The following is a 10,187-nucleotide window of genomic DNA, read 5'->3' as shown; positions in this document are numbered from 1 at the left end:
TCTAGGGAGATTCTTCTTGTCCGCAAGAAGGATTAGTCTTCTATAACAAATTGGAGACCATACTAGGGAACATGTTGTTCTTCATCATCTACTTGTTTTGAATTTTGAACCTTTTCTCATAGCCTTGTTTGAGTGTCTGAAAGATATTAAAAGTTTGTATTTTGTGAATTGTTTGGTTTCATTTTTATTTTTTCTAAAATTTTCTCAGACTACGCATTTTATCTTTAGAAATAGAGCGTATATCTACAAAGTGAGCCTTTAGAAACAATGCGTATGCACACTGGATCAAACTGTTTTCCTACACACATACCTGAAATTTTTGAAAATTTGATTTTTCCTTTCATTAAGTCCATTAAATTTTGTTTTTTATGCTTGATTACACTTGTTTACACCTTCATAAAGTCTTTGTCAGTTCAATTGAGTGTTGTGAAAGAGTCTTCTTGAAAATTTATTGTTTTCATGAATTAGGGTAAAAGCTTCATCTAGTGTTTTATAGATCTATCAAAAGAAGGACTAGTTGTTCTTGATTTTATGTCTTCTTGTCTTTCTTCTCTCAAATAAATCATATTTAGTGTTTATTTTACCTATTTCTGAAATATTATTTTGTTAATGAAAAGTAGTGTTTTTCGAGAATAAGTATTTTTTATGAAAATGCTTCTTTTGGTGAACTTGAAACGAAAAGCTATTCTTTTTTAAGTGTTGAAGTTTTTCAAAATTGTACTTTAGACAACATTAAATTCATACCATTCATTTGAAGAAATTCATTTTAAGGATTTGATTGGCATCCTTATGCATTTTGAAAATTTTGAGTGATTGTATGTTAAAGGAATGTTTCATGGTTTTTGAGTTATTTGGCGAATTGAAATATTAAAGGTTAATTTCTGCATTTGGGTCATTCGAAACTGAAATTTTTCATTCATGAAAAGGGATATGGTGAAATTAGGAGTTTTTGAATTTTCTTTGAAAAATTGAAACAACTCTCTCTTTACCTATTGTAGCACCTACAACCACCCTCAAAATTTTTTCCTTAGCTTCGTTTTGGAGTCTCCCAACCGACCATCCTTAGCAGCATGTCTTACACTGTCAAGTACACAAGCTTCAGTGGTTTTCTAGCAGCATGATACGTTGTGTATGATAGCTTGTTGCATTCCCCTTAGAGGTTGTTTCCCCGAACTTGGTCCAGCTACAGGCTAAACAACTCCCTCAAGAAATTGAGCAATTCTGGAGGGGAACCAACCTTCCCTCCAAAAATTATACAATCCTGACTGGAAGCCTATTGGCCTCAGGAATTGCGCAATTCTGCCTGTCAACCTTCCATGGAAAGACTGTGCAATCTGACCTAGCGGGACTGCTCAGCCCATAAATTGCGCAATCTTGGGCAGTAGTCAGATGCTCAACCCAAAAATTGCGCAATCCCTCTAGGTAGTCAACCTAGCTTCCTCCGAGAAACTGCGCAAAAGTTACCCTCAGTCACGCAGGTTGTTGCATGTGCCATCGGGTTGACCGATTCCACTCGGGATCAAGAAAACTTGACTTGCATGCATGGCCTTCTTTTTTCCGAAATAGAAAAAAGAACATGAAAAAGGCATCCCTAGATTTTATGGAGCTATTTTTAGCAGCTAGAGGTTACATGCAAATATCGTTTTAGAATCTTTCCTCGAAGTGTCGATTCTTTTCCTAGATTTGTGGCATGCGCGTCATGAACATCAAACTTATTTATTCGGTGCTTCAGAGCTCACTTATTCACATCGATATTAGAGCTTTGACATCCCACAACACATCCACGAGTCTTTGACACATCCAGCTCAGCTATTTACGGGTAAGTCCACTTAACTTGTCATTTGCAACATTTCTGTCGCTTTTCTTGTTTTGGCTTGTGTGAGTGTTGTTTGCTTGATTTCTGTGAATGCTTGCTGTCGTTTACCTGCATATTATATTGTACTAGCACCTTTTCAGTTTTCGTTAGCTTCTCATTACTGTCGAATGCATGACACTATTTTCCACAAACGGTTGTTGATTTGGTGACTTGCTTCACACACATGCATGTTGTTTTGTTTTCTGAATCTCTCATTCACTGTTTGCATGCACAGTCATTCACTCCTACTTACACTCAGTATCGACATGCATTCACATTCACATTTGCTTTTAGTTGTCCGTTGGCGGGTCGGGTAGCCTTGGCCCGGACTTTGTCTGATGAAGACAACATTACACAATCCTGAGAGGGAAGGCTCTACCTTCCTCCCAGAAAATGCGCATTTCTTCCTAGTGACTGTCCTCTAGTCTTGCATTGTGCAATTCTAAGAGGTAGTGACTGTTGCCCCAGAAAATTGCGCAATGCAGTCACTGGGCCTGCAACCCCTGCTAGCTGAAATTGCGCATTGCGCAATCTCAGCACCCAGCATGCTAGTCTAGATTGCGCATTGCCCAATTCCTGCCAGCCTCCCAGTAGTCCAGACTTCCTTTTGCACATTTCCGGCAGCTAGTCTCTCGGCCTCCCAGGAAAAATTGCACAATCCTTGCCAGTTGATCCCCAGGTATGTTGCATGTTGTTCCTCAAGTTTTCTTTGGTCTTAGCTGATAGATTTCTTGCCATGCATGTTGCAATGTCTCCAAATCTAGCAGGTGTTCGTCCGCCTCTCAGTAGTTCAGGATCAATGGCCTCCAAAAGAGCAGGAACAAAGGACACTAACGGAAGCACAACTAGAGAAACAATTGAGAAAGTGTTTACAAGTTTATCGATCTATGAAGATACCAAGCTGATTGTAGACAAGGACATCAAATTGAAATGGCAAGAGGTCAATGATGTATTTGTAGGAACATTTGGGGAAGACCTCGAAGACTGCCAAGTCTATGTGAACATTCACAAGTCCAGCTTGTACCGGATTACATGCAGGTATCTCGTGTTCCCATGCATGGACATGATACATTGGATCGTCTCGCACACTGATCCTGAGACGATGACATTGAGTAGTGTCAGCGAGATGAAGATTTATATCCTCAGGGCACAGGATTATGAACAGATGTACCATATGTCGAAGCCCGCTGTCACCATGGAAACACCCTTTAGCATACCTAGCAGCAATGCCAACTCTAGAGATATCTTGAAGAACTGGGTAAAGGAGTCGGCCAAATTCAGGATGACACCCAACCAGATCTACAAGATGAAGATATTGCAGAAGGCGTATCAATACTTGGTCATCTTTGCATGTCGCTTGTATGGCCAAGAGAGCACGAAGACCTTCCCGCAGAGTTGGGTGATCGCGTTGGACCAACTGGCTAGTGAAGGAAAAGCATGCAACTGGTCTGACATGTTGGCTCACAGGCTGAAGGAATATGTAACAAGAGATCGACAACCACCCAAAGGTTAGCAAGCAGAAATCTACATGTCCGCTTACATCTTGGATGCAATCTGTGCCCGTTAGGAGTTCTTGGGCTTGAAGTGGGCATGGACATCAACGGAGACCTCTGTGAACACTTATTGTAAAATGTTGTCTGAATGCAGCTTCAGAGGAGTTATCACACAATTGTCTGATCATTTTTTCACCCCAGCGTACAAGATGATATTTGAACAGGATCCACCTTGCATGTCAAAGGCAACAATGGAGGCACTAATCAATATAGCAGATTGGTATGCCTCACCGTCCGACACCTTCATATGGATGTACAATGCGGAGAAGCCTCCACATGTTCTACCAAAGTTTGCCTTGGACAAGATAATCATGTAGGAAGTATCATACCACATCTCAGTAGGATTGTCAGCTAGGCTGCACCAAAAGAAGAAGGCAGCTTGGCCCGCTCTTCTGTTTCAGATCGGGTTATACGAGATACATAATTTCAAGCATGTGGATGTCGAAGCAGAGGAGATCAAGAAATATCCATTCAATGCCCGAAGCTACAGATTGAAGATTGCCTACTATGCCAGTTAACCCGTGACTAGCACTCCTTCTCCAACAATCCTTCTCTTTGACCAAACCACCGATGCCTTCACTAGTGTAGGGAGAATAACGTAGGTACATGATAATAAGTATGGACACTACATGACAATTGGCATGTGATTAGAAAGATAATAGACATTTAAGAATGTTATAAATGGAGTAATTTTTAAGAAAATTAAAGATTACCCTATGTAACTTTTAATAATGAGTAACTTAGACTTACTTGTCAAGTTAACACCCAAAAAATCATGAAATTGTATTGACATAGGCTTCACGTTTTGTAAAACATAAGATAAATAGGGATAATATGAAGTAAAAAATGAAACATTTCTATTTCCTCACAAAGCACATTAACTTTTCAATGTATTGGTTGGAGGAATATGGTTTGATATGCTTGAATTTTAGTAATGTGTGGATTTCTCAAGACAATATTTTCTCTAGTTACACCCTTTTTCACATTTTCTATCATTTAACATTGTTACATTTTCAATTCACAATCAAATATTTTATTTCATAATTTTTCATGTTGTAGTCTAATAGTTCTATGGTTTGGAGGTCTTAAGGGCATATTTTTTGCTCAAATTTGCCTGAAAATATGACAGAAATTTCTTGAAATCACAAGTTTGAGCAGAGGACTTTCCACAATCTGATTTCCCGATGGGTTTTTGGGGTGCTAAGTCCATTTATGTATTAAAAAACACATTTTAAACAACAAAAAATCATGATATGACCAAAAATGATTTAGTCAAAATCCAACCAAAAACTCCAAAACTTAAAATAGTTATACAACATCATTTTTCATCATTCAAGTTATTAACACTCTTTATCTTCTTAACAAACTGAGTTATCCTAGAAAATTTAAAATTAAAATAAAATGACTATATTACAAAGATGTTTAACAAATTTTGTGTTATAGTGCACACCTAAAACCAATTTAGATCCATTTCAACCACTAATATATTGCATTAAGAAAGATTAAACCTCTTAATATACAAACCTTTATTCTTAACATAATAATAATAAAAAAATGGATAAATAAAATTATATATACGAGGGAGAAAAATATAATTGAAACTAGTCAAGTATTTGATAAGTATAGTTTATATACAAATTAAGAAATATAATTCAAACTATTTAAGTATTTCACAAGTAAAATTTTATTTTCATAAAGCGAAATATAATTCATTATCATGAGCTAAAGTTTGGTTGCCAACAAATTTATTAGAAAATGCAGAATCATTATCATTTCCAAAACTCATTTGCAGGATATTACTTTTGAAATCCGCATCTCCGAATGCGGTCATTTCGGTTGGTGGAGCTCGCGAGTCGCCATACTTTTTTAGAGCACGTGGAATTACGGTTGGTGGAGCTCGCGAGTCGCCATACTTTTTTAGAGCACGTGGAATTATTGTGCTGCAAATAACGTAGGTATGTAGTTGCAATGATGAGAAGTTTCGAATTCGACCTCAATTTTATTATTCTTAACATGACTCAATGGTCAGCCAGGAGGTGGCCATGGTTGTTAGACCGCGTGGAATTATCGTCCTTCAAACCCCTTCTTCGGCAAATGGTATAGAGTTCGCTAATATTCAACCTTATTCAATTTTCATGGTAGGCTAAAATGTTTCTATTTTGGACAGTTTATTATAGAGTAGATGCTTAAGGGTAATGTAAATATGTAAACAATTTTACAACTTAGTATATAGAGTAGATGGGTAGGTTTAATGTAATTATGTAAACAATTTTAAATATTGTCTTAATTTAAAAAAAAGGTGATTGTGGATAGTGCAAACATTTAAATATTGGGTCAATTAATAACAAAAAGTTAAAGTAATAAAAATAGTAAAATTCAATTTTCTTTTATTTTGATTTTGTTTTCAGCTTGTGAATAGACTTTGTTACAATACCATGGCTTATTTCATAACCAAAATATTTTATAACAATATGACAATATTCTTAACCATGGATATCCACCTCCACTTTACCATGGATATTATTAACTTGTAAAAATTAGGCTTTGCTACAATACCATGGACCAATACATTGGCTTATCAAAATCACATGCCCGAAAAACATAACTTATTTCACAATCAAAATATTTTATAACAATACAAAAAATTCTTAACCATGGATAATCATTCCCACTTTACCATGGATACTATTAATTTGTAAATAGGCTTTGTTACAATACCATGGGTCAATACCATGGCTTATCAATACCACATGCCCAAAAAACGTAACTTATTTCACAATCAAAATATTTTATAACATTATAACAAGATTCTTAATCATGGATTTTCACCCCCCACTTTGTCCTGGATATTATTAGTTTGTAAATGGGCTTTGTTACAATACCATGGGCTAATACCTTGACTTATCAATACCACATGCCAAAATACAATGAGTTATTTAATAATCAAAATATTTTATAGCGATATGAATCTTAACCATGGATATTCACCCCAACTTTATCATGTATATTATTAACTTGTAAATAGGCTTTGTTACAATACCATGGGCTAATACCACGACTTATCAATACCACATGCCAAAATATGATGACTTATTTAACAATCAAAATCTTTTATAACAATATGATTCTTAACCATGGATATTCACCCCAACTTTATCATGTATATTATTAACTTGTAAATAGGCTTTGTTACAATACCATGGGCCAATAGCATGACTTATTAATACCACATGCCCAAAACCCATAACTTATTTCACAATAAAAATATTTTATTTTAATTTAATTTTATAATATATTTTTAATTGAAGCTAAAAGGAAAAATATTATAATTAGTTTTGAGATATATCTAAACCCTCTATCCTCACGACTACTAAAAATATTCCCATAGAAATTAAATTAAATTTTTAATAAAATAAAAAATGAGAATACTTTTATATTTAAAGATGTGAAATTTATATAATACAAATACTATTAGTAAGAACCAACATAGATACATTTTAAGTAAGGATCCAAGTCATCACAACAAACAAAGTGAAGGCAAGAGAGGGGGATGCGGAGAGAGGGAGGGAGATAGTGACAAAGTTGGATGGTGGAGAGAGAAAGAGAGAGTGATGGGGGAGATGGAGATGGGGTGGTGGGAGAGAGAGGAAGGAAGAGAGAGTGTAGGGGAGAGAGAGGAGAGAGGGAGAGAGACAGAGACATGGAGTTGGAGGGGGGGAGAGAGGGAGGAAAGAACTAAGACATAGAGAGATAGAGGTGGAGAGGGAGAGAGGAAGTGACAAGGGAGAGATGGTGAGAGAGTGAGGGAGAGAGGAGAGGAGGGAAGAAAGAGAAGAGGAGGGGAGAGAGATAGGGAGAGAAGGGAAAGAGAGAGAGAGGGAGGCACAGAGATGGAGGGGAGAGAGAGAAGGGGAGAGCGAGGGAGATAATGATAGAGTTGGAGGGAAGAGAGAGAGAGAGAGAGATGGGGGGGAGAGAGAAAGGGTGGTGGGAGAGAAAGGGAGAGAGAAGACTCAAGAGAGAGATGGAGTTGGAGGAGGGGAGAGAGGGAGTGATAAGGGAGCAATGGAGAGGTAGGGAAGAGAGAGAAGGAGAGTGGGAGGGAAGAGAGAGAAGGAGAGAAGGGGAAGAGATAAAGAGAGAGATGGAGAGAGAGTGTGTATTTTGGGGGTTGTTATAGAGAGAGGGAATAAGAAAGAGACACATAGATGAAAATATAGATATTTATAATATTATATAATCATGCTAGATCCATATTAACCTTGATCTATCAAGTGCCAAGAGGGATCAAATATCTCAACGTGCAAACCTTTCCTCAATTTTCGCATTCAAAAAAGAGGTTTGCACCTCGAGAGGTTGGATCCCTCTTGACACTTGATAGATCTAGGTTAAGATGGAACTAGGCTGGTATAATTGCAAGTTTCATTGTTTCGTTACCTATTCTCTCACTGTAAACTTGTGTGAACATCACGAAAAATCCGATAAGAAGCACATACTTTTGATATTTATATGGTTCAGGAAACTGATAACATACATCTAATATTTATACGGTCCAGGAAACTAACATTAACATGCATCTAATATTTATAATATTCAAATGAAGTATTGGATTCATCCCATCCATGATAACAAATCCATATGAAGAGCTCTCTCAAGTTTGTGTAATCACTGTGTTTCTCTTCTTGTTGAAGGTATATTAAACTCTCATTTACCTAAATAATTTCCATGATGATCACATATTTTTACTATAAATTTTCCATATATAAGTAATGAACCTTATTCATCTTTCATATGTAACAATCTTCTTCATCACCTTATTACTTCCTCATATGCAACAAACTACTCCATCATCATATCATTCTCTCATGAATGAGACCTATGTTAATGACTTATGGTTTTTTTATTGTGGGGTTATAATTATGTTCTAATTTACGACAGGGAATATCATATTCATATATATATATATTAGAAGAACTTAATAGCTCACCAACGCGTAACCTTTGAACAAATAAGTAAGTTGACATTGTGAAACACTAATTGCAATGTGTAAAAAGAGACTTTCACAAGAGGGGAGACATGAGTGAGTCTCTAGAAGGAAGTAATAGTACTAACCTAAGATAGAGACATGAGAGCAACAAAAGATTCATTATTTATCTAGAGAGTTATCTCACATAGACACAACGATCATTAAAGAAGATACAACACATCTTCAACAAGATAAACACCAAAGCTAATGGAGTAGTTCAATTTCTTTAGTACATATGATTACACCATATATCGTAAACACCCAAAGAATAATCTTACAATATTCATGACACATGCACGAAAATGTGTTGGCTCAATAAGCTTCAATTATTAAGTGAAAGATCCAAGTACACAGTTACAATGATGAGACACTAGTTCCAATAGTGGAGCATTAAGTCACTTCTTTCTTCTCCAAAGAATAGTTTTCTCTCCTATGCCAAGTTAGAGAAGCCAAGACTAGCTCTCCAAATCCTAAGCCTCCAAAAGCCCTTTGCTTGAGTTATGAGGTTTCTTTTATAATAAGAGGAATGACCTTTCATATCTCCTATGATTTTTGAGTTCCTAAATGAATTTTGAACTTCTATTTAACTCATTTGTCAACATGTGAATTTTCATATTACACATCTGACTCTTGGACTTCCACTTATTACATTTTTTCATTTTCCCCTTTAGTAATTACATCATTACATCCATAGATGATGTGGCAAGATACATGGACACACATGACATTGTGAAAAAACTTGTATAAGCCACAACTTGGAAATGATGACATGGACTTCATGATGAGTAGGAAATGCCAAGTTGTTCTCCTTGTTGCTATGTCTTTGATTTATTTATGATAGATCTGATCTATACTCCATTGTCACCATCCAAAGGATCATGGATTAGCATCGAAATCCTTTTAGTCATCATGAAATGTTTCCATTCTGTCTTGGTCGAGGATCTACTTCACGCCTTCATGATGGTTCTTATTTTTGCTTCTTCTATGAAATTGCTTCTTCACTTCTTCTCCTAGACATCTTCCTTAAGAATCACCTTGCCTTGTTTAGGTGGTACACCTGCCAATGAAGATCACTCATGAAAATGAAAAATTAGTCTTGAAATCATTTATCCTATCTCTCCCTAGCTCATGGAAGAAGTTGCTTGTGATAGGTTTGCGAAAGGACTAAGAAGGAATCACTTAATGAGGAGGGTGTAGTTGAACTCAACAGTGGCTTAGGATAACACCATTGTTCATTAGAAATGTGTCATGCACTATGACGAGAGGCTCTTCAAGGTCTAGTGCAGTGGGAAATCACAAGGAACAATGTGATGAGCTTGATGGCTAAGACTGCACCATGCATTAGGCTCAAAGGAGTAAGATACAGTGAGAGCGCAGTTTGACTTGAAAATTACTGAGAGGAGGCTTCACTAAGGTCTAAGGTTGTGCCATGCACTAAGGAAGCAAGACAAGACAAGTCTTGGGTGCAGAGAGGGACCACAATAAATAGTGGGAGCAAGACTAAGCATTGTTACTATGCCACACGCTAGGCTTAAGGGCAGGTCTCTATACCAACACAATCTGACTCAACAGTGGTTGAATGTTTATTAGCAATGTGATCTTAGCCTTATGCTAGTGCATAGGGGGATTTTAATGGCCAAGGGTTGAGTCATTATTTCCTTAAATTGCACTTATATGCTAAGAGCGAAAGGCAGAATTGGGACTCGTAAAGTTTGACTTGACAGAGGCTCATTATCTGCTAGAACATGCTCTC

This window comes from Pinus tabuliformis, chromosome 4_2 (genome assembly GCF_031772625.1).
Source record: "Pinus tabuliformis cultivar Carrire ecotype Pingquan chromosome 4_2, CPIR1, whole genome shotgun sequence".
Taxonomy (NCBI): Eukaryota; Viridiplantae; Streptophyta; class Pinopsida; order Pinales; family Pinaceae; genus Pinus; species Pinus tabuliformis.
The sequence above is the reverse complement of the archived record's forward strand: the minus strand, read 5'-3'. Positions refer to the sequence as shown.